This window comes from Mustela lutreola, chromosome 10 (assembly GCF_030435805.1).
Source record: "Mustela lutreola isolate mMusLut2 chromosome 10, mMusLut2.pri, whole genome shotgun sequence".
Lineage (NCBI taxonomy): Eukaryota > Metazoa > Chordata > Mammalia > Carnivora > Mustelidae > Mustela > Mustela lutreola.
This window is the reverse complement of record NC_081299.1, coordinates 5309253-5320969: the sequence shown is the minus strand read 5'-3', so window position 1 is coordinate 5320969 and position 11717 is coordinate 5309253. Positions and strand designations below refer to the sequence as shown.

At 43.9% G+C, this 11717-nt stretch overlaps 1 pseudogene; it reads right to left on the bottom strand.

The window, feature by feature from the left end:
* Positions 1-354: 354 nt before the first annotated feature.
* On the bottom strand, positions 355-455 carry LOC131810664 (U6 spliceosomal RNA; annotated as a pseudogene).
* Positions 456-11717: the final 11262 nt, after the last annotated feature.

Here is an 11717-nt window from a genome sequence, read left to right as displayed (position 1 = left end):
GCAAGGAAAACATGAAATAGGGAGCATTGTCAGGTGCCCGGGTGGCTCAGCCAGTTAAGCTTCCAACTCTTGACTTGAGCTCAGGTCATGATCTCAGGGTGGTGGGATCAAGCACTGCATTGGGCTCCATCCATGCTGGGCAAGGAGCCTGCTAAGACACTCTCTCTCCTTTCTCCTCTGCCCCTCCCCACCCCTCTCTACTCCTTAAAAAAATAGTATTATCAAAGTTAATACCAACATTTATCCCAATATATTTGAAAACTTAAAGAAAGTAGTAGGTACCTTCCTGGAGAAAAACACAACTTACCAAAAGAACTGAATAATCCTACTACCGGAAAAGATTTTTTTTTTTTTTTAAATATGGAATGCATGAATTTGTCTGTTATCTTTGTGCAGGGGCCCTGTTCATCTTCTCTGTATCATTCCAATTTTAGGACATGGGCTGCCAAAACTACTTGAAAAGAATTTGAATGGTGGTGTCCCCAAAAATTAAACATAGAATTACCATAAGACCTAGGATTCCCCTCTTAGGTATGCACACAAAAGAAGTGAAAATAGGTACTTAAAACAAATGGTTGTCCATGAATATTCCCAGCAATACCATTCACAACTGCCAGAAGGTGGAAACAACCCAAGTGATTGGATGAACAAAATATGGTAGATCCATACAATAGAAAATCACTCAAGCTTAAAAATGAAATTCTGACACCTGCTGCAGTGTTGATGAACCTTGAAACATTCGGCTAAGTGAAAGAAGCCAGACTCAAAAGGTCACACCAGCATAAGTCCATGTATGTGAGATACCCAGAATAGGTAAATCCATAGAGACAGACTGTGGAGGAGAGATTACCAGGGCCTACGAGAGGGGGAAAGAGTGACTGCTAAGGGGGACAGTCTCCTTGGGGAACGCTGAAATGTTTTGGAATTGGATAGAGTTAGGTGATGCTTGCACACCATTGTGAATTTCTAAATGCCACTGAATTGTATGGTCTAAAGTGGATAATTTTATGTTATATGAATTTTAGCTCAATTAAAACAAAAATCTCACCACAAAAACACCCAGACCCAGATGGCTTCAGAGGCAAATTGTATTAAATATTCACATAAACAAACACATATATATTTATGATTAAAATTATATACATATATAACTTCCATCATTCACAAATGTTTCCGTAGGAAAGAAAGACACTTTCCCACTTTAGCATAACCTTGACACAAAAATCATACAAGAAAGGAAAATACAAGTTCAAACTTCCATATGAGATGCAAAAAATCCTAGATTCAATACTTGCCAAACAGAATTTAGTAACATATAAAAAAGATAAAACATGATAACCAAGTTGGTTTATCTCAGGCATGTAAGACTAGTTCACTAGAAAATGTACTAATATAATTCATCATATTAATGGATTAAAGAAGAAAAGCCATAGGATCTTAACTGAGAAACTTAGGACAGTCATTTAATAAATTTCAATATCTACTTATGATAAAAACTTCACAATCAGAGAATGGAAGTGTATTTCCCTAACCTAATAAATAATATTATGATGGTCGCTAGATGGGGAAACTAAAGGGACTCCATGGAAATGATTTTTTGCTCCTTTCCTGCTTCGGTTCTTGCTGGGACCCACTCCCACCTTACATACACCTTATCGAACAGATAATGTATGCCCTCCTTGTGGAGGTCAAGGACTTAACAGTTCTTTACAGGCTTCCAGCACAATAGATAACGTCCACGGAGCGACCAGGAGCGGTTGTCATGAGTGTTTCTTAGACCTCTGGCTCACCAAGACTCCTGGCTCCAAGGCATAAGTGACTTATGGAGAACACCCAAACACTCGCCTTCATATTAACCAGTTCCTGGGTGCTGGAGAAAACACATCAACCGATTACAATCCTCAATAAAAACCCCAAAGCCCGAGCAAAGATGAGACTCACTCTCCTTTCCTTTCCAAGTCTCCCGGATGCTCTGTCCATTTCTGCACTCTCTGTCTTCAACAAACTCTGCCTCAGCTCCCATTTGATTTCCACCCTGTGAGAGGCCAGGGACCTTCTTGGCTGGTCTTTGTGGGACTCCGCCTGGGTCCTTGGACCCAGCCTGCCTACATGGATTGGAACAATGCTCTCCGGAACCCATCCCCAGAGATGTTCCATTCTTATCTCCAAAACCTGTACATTACCATTCATGGCAAAAAAGGACTCTGAAGACATGATTAGGGTTCAGGACCTTGAAATGGGAGATTATCTTGGATATGCAGGTGTCCCATCTGATCCCATGAATCCTTTAATGTGGAGCACCTTTCCTGGCTGCAGTCTGTCAGAGGGAGATGTGGCTACGGAAGGATCAGTGATGCAACATCAGTGACTTTGAAGTTGGAGGGCGGGGTCACAACCAAGGAATGTGGGTGACTCTAGAAGCTGGAGAAATCAAGGAAGTGGATACTTCCCTAGTATCTCCAGAAGGAAGAACAACCCTGTCCACACCTTGATTTTTGCCCAGTGAGACCCCTGTCAGATATCTACCCTCTAGGACTGTAAGATAACATATTTGTGTTGTTAAACCACTAAAAATCATAGTATTTTGTAACAACAATAAAGACAGAAACAAGTATATAACAAAAATGACAACTCTACAACAAATGTCATATTTAATTCCCTTTAGAACCCAATGTGACGTAAGTTGCCCGTTTTGATCACTTGAATTTAGCATTGTACTGATGATCCTAACCAGGATAGAATGTCAAGAAAAAGAAATAAAACATTTAAGTATTGGAAAGAGAGAAATAAATTGTCATTCTTTGCTAATGATATGAATAGATATAAGAAAGTTTCAAAATAATGAATGGTTACCTTGTATTAGAATAAGAGAATTTTTAAAGGCTGGATACACAATCAATATATGAAAGTATGTATCTGCATTTCTATATACCAGCAACAGTCAGAAAACAAATTTTAAAAGGTCTTTATAGTATCAGAAATAAGAAAAGAAGAAATGAAAGGTGGGGAAAAAGGAAGAACTAATAATAAATCTAACAAAAGATGTGCAAGCCTTTGCTGGAGAAATTAACAAAACTTTATTGAAAAGACATTAGATGTTAAAGAAGACCGAAATGAGTGGAAAGCAGACTATTTTCTTGGATAAGACTCAATAACCAAAGGATGTCAACTTATTCAGATTGCTCTACAAATTCACTGTGATCCCAATTAAGAATCCCTTTTCTTTTTCTTCCTTCCTTCCTTCCTTCCTTCCTTCCTTCCTTCCTTCCTTCCTTCCTTCTATTTTTTGTGAAATTTGGCAATCCAATTCTAACATTTCTCTGGAAGAGCTGAGGCTGTCAAAAGCCAGGGTAGGCCTTAAGAAAATGGAAGAACTTGGGGTGCCTGGATGGCTCAGTGGGTTAAGCCTCTGCCTTCAGCTCAGGTCATGATCTCAGGGTCCTGGGATCAAGTTCTGCATTGGGCTCTCTGCTCAGCAGGGAGCCTGCTTCCTCCTCTCTCTCTCCCTGCCTGCCTCTCTGCCTACTTGTGATCTGTGTCTGTCAAATAAATAAATAAAATCTTAAAAAAAAAAAAAAAGAAAGAAAGAAAATGGGAGATTTGCCTCTACCAGGTAAAGAAATTCGGCTGTGTGGCATTGATGCCAGCAAGGAATAATAGATTGTTGAAACAGGATACAGCCCAGAAAAAAGCCCTTATGGAAGTTTGATTTCAGACAGAACTGGAACTGCAGATTAGTGGGGACTTAATGGATTCACCAACCAATGCTGGGACAACTAATTAAGAATGTGAAAAAATAATGAAATCAGCTCCCTACCTCAACATACACAAAATTAATTCCAGCTGGCTTACATGTAAAATACAAACCTGTAAATAATTTAGAAAACAAAACTGGAAGTCTTCATGATCTTGAGATAGAAAAGAACTTACCACAAACTATAAAGACAAAATCTGATAGATTCTACTATATTAAAATTAAGAATTTTCATTTATCACAGATACCATAAAGGATGAAAAGGGCAAGCCACAATCCAGAAGATACTTGCAACATATACAAATAATAGGGTTTTTTGGGTTTTTTCTTTATTCTTTTTTTTTTCAAAGATTTTATTTATTTGACAGAGAGAGATCACAAGTAGGTGGAGAGGCAGGCGGGGAGGGGGGGGAAGCAGGCTCCCTGCTGAGTAGAGAGCCCGATGCGTGGCTCGATCCGAGGACCCTGAGATCATGACCTGAGCTGAAGGCAGAGGCTTAACCCACTGAGCCACCCAGGCGCCCTTCTTTATTCTTTATAGAAACAAAAGCAAAAACACTTCACCCATTTCTCCCCCATTTCTTCTCATATAAGGAATTCCTACAAATCAGAAGAAACCAAAACCCATCAGGAAAATGAGCAAAAGGCAGTCATTACACGGAAGAAAAAGACACATGGAAAGATGGTTCATGAATAATCAGAAAAATGCAAATTGAAGTCTCAAGGAGATACCATTTCCCACCCACCACATTGGCACTAATTTGAAAGCTGGCCCATAGCTAGTGCTCTCAGGACGTGAGACAGCAGTCATTCACCCTGCACAGAGTATAAAGCACCGTTTACTTGGGAGATGGGTTTGCATTTCTTAATGTGGGGATTCTTAACCTGGGGTCAACAGCTGGAACTTGGTGCTCTGTAGACTTCACTGAGAAAAAAAAAAACTACATATTTTTTATAATTTTCTAGCTGAAACTTGGCATTTTCTTCTATTAGCAACCAAACCAAAGTAGTATTAGTCATGCCTGTGACTTCCACCAAAAGAATAGAGATTATCACATTATCACATTAAACTTATTGCTGATACCTCAAAATATCATTTATGTTCATCATGACTTCAAAATTAGGGTAGGTATGGGGCACCTGGGTGACTCGGTTGTTTAAGCATCTGACTCTTAATTTCAGCTCAGGTCTTGATCTCAGAGTTGTGAGTTCAAGCCCTGCATTGGGCTCCATACTGGGTGCGGAGACCACGTTAAAAAAAAAAAAAAATTGGGCTAGGTATGAGATTGATGACTAAATATTACCATTTAATGGTAGGAGGACATATATTTTATCACGAGTTTGTTTTCTTAATATTTTGAAATTTATATTCTAATATAATTGGTTTTCTTTGTAATCCTATATGTATTTGATTTATATATTTTTAAATGTTGTTCTAAGAAAGTGTCCAATGGCTTCACTAGTGAGCAAAAGGGGTCCATGAAACAAAAGCACTTAAGAGACCCTGTCAGTCTTACAATAAAGCATGAGCGGTCTACTGCAAAATGTTTGCCCTGGAAATGCTCCTGCATGTAGATATCAGGAGACATGTGCACAGCATTGGAAGTGACCCAAATGTTCATCATTGTACAATGGACAAATTGTGGAATATTCATCCAGTGAATTCAGGAAAGTGGTTACCTTCGGGTCTTAGGTTGGGGGTTATGACTGGGAATAATCATCCAATAAAACACCGGTAATTTCCTTTTCCTAATTTGAGTGGCGTGTAAACAACCATTCATTTAAAACTGTAATCTGCCTTTTCCTTTTTTACTATTTTTATTTTTTTTAAGATTATTTATTTATTTATTTGACAGACAGAGATCACAAGTAGGCAGAGAGAGGAGGAAGCAGGCTCCCTGCTGAGCAGAGAGCCTGATGTAGGGCTCGATCCCAGGATCCCACTGTGCCAGCAGCGGCAGGGTTGGGAGGGTGAGGAAGAGAGAGAAAGAGAGAGAGAGAGAATCCCACGCAGGCTCCATGCCCAGTGCAGAGCCCAACATGGGGCTTGATCCCAAGATCCTGAGATCATGACCTGGGCCGAAATCAAGCCCAAATGTCTAAGCCACCCAGGTGTCCCATACACATCTGCATTTTCATCCAATCTTTGTATATAAGCTAGGTGACAATGAATATTTTTAAATAGAAAGACAGCTATGGAAGCAACCCACGTGTCCGCTGGTAGATGAATGGATAAAGAAGAGGTAGTATGTATATACAGTGGAATTATTACTCAGCTGTAAAAAAAGAATGGAATCTTGCCATTTACAACAACACGGATGGATCCAGAGGGTATGATGCTGAGTCAGTCAGGGAAAGACAAATACCATATGATTTCACTGATAAGAGGAATTTAAGAAATAAAACAAACAGGGGCATCCGGCTGGCTCAGTCAATAGAATATGTGACTCTTGATCTTGGGATTGTGAGTTCAAGCCTTGCACTGGGCACGGAGCCTACTTAATTAAAAAAGAAAGAAAGAAAGAAAACAAACAAACAAAGAAAAAAAGAGACAAACCAAAAAACAGATTCTTGACTATGAGGAACAAACTGATGGTCACCAAAGGAAAGGTGGGGAAGTGGGTGGGGGAGGGGGGAAATACGTGAAGGTTATTAAGGAGTACACTGGTCGTGATGAGCACTGAGTAATGTATAGAATTGTTGGCTTGCTATATTGTGCATCTGGAAGTAATATAACACTGTATGTTAATATATTGGAATTATAATTTAGAAAAAAAGGTAGTTAATAACAAGCATGGTTGAGGAGAGGGGGGAAGCAGCAAATTGGAGAACAACTTGGCCATATCCATCAAAATTAGCATGCCTGCTTTTTGACATAAAAAAACTCTCTAAAAGTAGTCACACTTGTACAAAGATGTACACAAAAATTTGTCCTCTAAAATGTTTTCTTAAATATTGAATAACTGTTAAAAAAAAACACAAAAACAGCCAACTTAAAAATCCTTTAATATCACCAACAAAAAACCTAAAGAACCGGATTCAAAAATGGGCAAGAGACTAAACAGACATTTCTCCAAAGCAGACATACAGATGTCCAAGAAGCACATGAACAGGTGCTCAACAAACACATCGTTAGGGAAGTGTGAGTCAAAACCACAGAAAGCTATCACCTCACACACATTAGGATGGCTGCTGTCATTTTCTCTAAAAGCATACATGTTGGGGGGGGAGGATGCAGAGACACTGTGACCCTTGTGCATCGTTGGTGGAAATGTAAAAATAGAACAGACACTGTGGAAAGCAACTTAGTGATCTCTCAAAAGATCAGGAATGGAATTACCATGTGATCCACCAATTCCATTTCCAGGTGTGTACCCAGAAGAATTGAAAGCAGCCTTTCCAAGAGACCTTGTACACCCATGTTTACAGTGGCACTATTCACAGTAGCCAAGATGTGGAAGCAGCCTATGCATCCACAGACGCATAGATGAATAAAACACAGTCCGTCCACACAATGGAACATTACTAACCTTAAAAAAAGAAGGAAACTCTGCCACATGCTACAACATGGATAAAACTTGAGGACCTTGCACGCTGAATGACATAAGGCAGTCACACAAAGACAAACACTTTATCATTCCTAAACTCCTATGAGTTACCAAAAATAGTCGAATTCATAGAAACAGAAAATGGAGAGGGAGGGAAGTGGGGAGTTCAAGTTTAAGAGGGACAGAGTTTCAGTGTGCAAGATAAGTTCTGGAGACAGAATTTTGCACAATAATGAATGTGCTTAATGCTACTCAACAGTATAGTTTTAAAGGCTAAGGTGAGGGGATCCTGGCTGGTTCAGTCAGTGGAACATACACCTCTTAATCTCAGGGTTGACGGTTCAAGCCCCATGTTGGGTGTAGAGATTACTTAAAAAAATAAAATCCTTCAAAAAAAAAAAAAACGTGGGTGCGGCCAGGAAACATGAGATGCAGGACTTCCTTTGGTGTTCAAAGAATCATTTAAAAGATGGCTAAGATGACAAAGTTTATGTGATGATTTTAAATTTTGGTGATTTTAAAAATTGGGGGGAAAAATCCATCAGTAGAGGATCGGTTACCATACATCTGTGCCATTCAACCGGCACATAGACAAGGTTGACCTGGCAGGGGCAGATCTCTAAGACATCTGAAGTTAGAAAAAAATCGTATCTGCAAAACAATGTACCCAATAGGATCCCATTTTATTTATTCCAGAAAAAATTTTAAAACTCTAATGTGCCTATCCATGTGTATGTGCAACCTATTAGAATGTATGTGGGTGTGGGTGTGTATTATTAGACGTTGGGAAGTTCATAGAAACTGGACTGGAAGAGAGACCCCAAAGTGGGGCTTCCGGCCAAGGCTGGGGAAGCGAGGGCGGGAAGGTACACTTCTGAGCCCTACTTTGTGTGCTCACCTTTCATCTGAGTCTTTTCCAACGAGCAGGTATTGACGTATCCATATCCATTGTGTAATTAAAATTTTTTTTAGTGTTTTAAAACCCAGGTGGCACTGAACTAGATGCCTCACGGAATAATGACATAGTATTATCCACAGTCCGGAGGTAATTTGCTCTGCCCTCAGCATGCCGAGTGGCTGTCATTCTCGGATAAGGGACGTAGACGCATAACCAAGTATTAGAAAAGAGGGTGATCTCATTCTTGCTGGTGAACAGGCACGTTTTATTCCTGCATTGATTCGCCCCGTAAAGTAAATCCGAAGGGATGGTCTCTGGCTCTCAGCTTCGGTACCATCTTCCAGCTGCCTCTCAGCGGGTGAAGTCATCCTTCGCAAGGCTGCCGGCTTACAGCCCCTGCCACCCCCACCCCTGTCCCCAGGGCTGGTCATTCAGCGACAGGACTGGAGAGAATTGTGCTGTTTGTGAAACTGACCACACACCGTGCTGGGGCCCCGGGGCTCAGGGCAGGCAGGGCCCAAGGCCTCCACCCAATGGCCCGGCTGGAAGGACAGATCCTCCGAACACAGGAATTCAGGGCTGACACTGGCTGCATTCCATTCGGTTGTAAAAACAAAGCACCACTTTCTCTTCAGTCAGCTTGGTGAAATTGTCCTCCCTTTGAAAGAAGAAACCTCAGCCTAGCGAGCGTACTTTTTATGGCATACTCACCTTTGTTTAGCTTTAAAAAAAAAAATACTCAAACAGAGACGTGGGTCCAGTGAGGCCCAGCGCCCTGATCCTGGTGGCTCTCTTACCAGGCAGCTTCCCAGAGTCTGTTGTCCCCAACCCAAGAACTGCGTCTGTGTGTGGTTTCTGCATTACCTGAAGTTTTGTTCTTGTCTTTGTTTCTGAAGACAAAGAACTTTTCATTCAAAATTTTTTTTTTAAAGACTTCTATTTGAATTTTTTTTTTCAAAGTAATCTCTACCCCCAATGTGGGGGCCAAACTCACGACCCCAAGATCAGACTCACGCACTGCACTGACTGCGCCGGCCGCGTGCTCCTCTCATGTTATTTTTAAGCCAAGCAAGAGTTTCCAAGAGCAGGCTGAACTCAAAAACAGAATACTTTTCAAGAAAGAGAGGCCTCGAGGACATGGTCACACACAGAACTGAAAAAGCAAAAATAAAGCCATAGAGCCATGAGGCCCTGTGGGCAGACCTCATCAGGTTTGACGATCGTGGCCACTGGCCCAGGACTGGTTCGAGAACCTGGAACAGCCCCTTCAGGCTGCAGGAAGCAGAGAGGATGGTGGTGATGAAGACGATAGTGATGGTGAAAACGGTGAGCAGGTGAAGCCTTTCTCCTTTCTCCAGGAGCCCCGGGCCTGGGGCCTCAGGCCAGAGCTGGCACAGGGCGAAGGGCCAGCTCCAGAAGGACCCCACGCTAGGAGCGAACAGGGTGTGTCTGGGCCGATGCAAAGAGGATTTCCTGTGGCCCCTTCCTGCACACCTCACCTCCGACCGATGACTGTGCAGGCAGGTGTGACTTAGGAAGGTCCCCTAAGGGCAAAGATAGGGAATTTCCTTAAAAGGAAAAGAAAAAAAAAAAAAAAGCCGAGATTATTCTGCAGGAAAATTTAATGTTCTCTTTATTCCTTAGGGAACCGACACCCTAGAACAGAGAACACATAAGCAGACTCTGAGATGAGACAGTCGGCCGCACTGAAAATAGTACATTTCATGTTTCGTAGCTTAAGAAAAGGTACTTCCTTTTTATTGCGGCCTTCGAGCCTTGTAGCAATCCTACACTGCACAGGACAGACAAGTTCTCGACCTCTCAAGAGACGAGGTTTTTTTTCTTTTTCACAATGGATGGCAACTCCAGCCTCGTTGTAAGGCTGTGCGCACTGAGGATTGGGTTGAAGGGGGCACAGCGAATCCCTCCGGCAGAACTGGTGCCCCCACAAGGGGCAGAAGGGGGGTGTGCGCAGCGCAATCCCCGCTGCGTAGCATGTGAAAGAAGTGGGTCACCTGGTCCACACTAGGCGCTCAAAAGCAGTCCTGTCTCCAGCCCCTGGGCGCCCGATGAAACCTTTCACATTAGTGTCCTAAATCACACCAGAAACACGGTCCCTGACCCCTCCGGAAGAGCAGTCTGTCCGTCACTTCCCTCCAGAGTTGCCATTCCTGCCCAGCGCTGGGCTGTGTCCCTCCAGGTCATTTTCTCCTTTCTCAGGACTGAGCTCTGGGCTGGAGCTTGATTCCTGGACCCGCCCTCCTCCCTCACCAGCTGGGCCACATGGGCAGCCTGAGGGAGCTCCCAAAGCTGTGGCTAGTGTCCCTAAGGCTGAGTGGACAAAGTGGGGCCAAAGTCCCTCCAACTTTGACCTTCGGTGACCCCCAGGCCTAGGAGGGTTCAGCCAGTCAAGCTGGACAGGCCACAGCCCTAACCTCCAACCCCAGGTGCTTTCCAGTGCTCCCACGTGTGGCTTGCTCCCCGCCCCCCAGCTCCCTCGGAGGGCAGCAGGTGTGTTTAGCACCGAAAGCTGCAGCTAGAGGGTGGAAGCCGCTGCCTAGAGAGGGTGGAAGCTGCTGCCTGTCGACGTGTCTAAAGCCAGTGGTTCCTGACCCAGCCAGAGGGGCCCAAGGTGCAGGCAAGGTGGCCGCCCTCCCCAGTAACACCTGAGCTCGGATTCAGGATCCTCTCAGAAATGCTCCTGCATTGTCGGCCACTCTGGAACCACCTTTTCTGGCTGCCCTAAGTGCACAAAAATTCAAATGATCCCCCATTCTCGCTGGTTCTCTTCCTGTGGATCCTCTGAAATTCCAGGGGGCCTATTCAGAGCCAGGGGCGGCTGGTAAAACCCAGGGAACTTCAGAGAGTTTACAAACGCTCACTGTTCTCCGGTCAGTAATTTGGGACTTTCTGGTTCCTCGTTCCTCAGTGAAAGTGTGTTTTACAGACACCCCGTTTGTCCATCTCATCTCCACAGCCACCCCGCCCACCCTCAACCACTTCCTCCGGCTCCAGACACAGAAGCTCCATCGGACCTTGTATTCAAGTCAGAGATGCGGCCAAGCGCCCAAGCGCCCAAGCGCGGCTCCTGCCACCCGTGCACGGGCACCCGACCGCGGCCTTCCGCCCCGATGCCGCAGAACTCCCACCCCTGGGCCTGCAGCGGCCCTTCTCGTTCGGGTCTTTGAGCCAAGTAAGACTGGCTTCCTCCCTGATGGCTTCTTCTCTTAAGTTCCAAGCCTTGGTTCCAGCTGCCTCCCCACCTTCACCTCCCTGAGTTCCCCCACAACCAGCCCCCTTGCTGTCCCTCCACACCCTGGGTGCTCCTGCCTCAGGCCCTTTGCACTTCCGGCTTTTCCTTCCTGGAATGCTACCAGACCTGCCTCATTCACACCCAAGTCCCAGGTTTCCAAGATCCCCCGGAGAGGCCTTCGCTAATCAGGTACAGTGACCCCATCACTGGTCCTTACCCTACTCTCCTCTCAGAATACTCTCAACCAACCTGTCACCCCAAGCA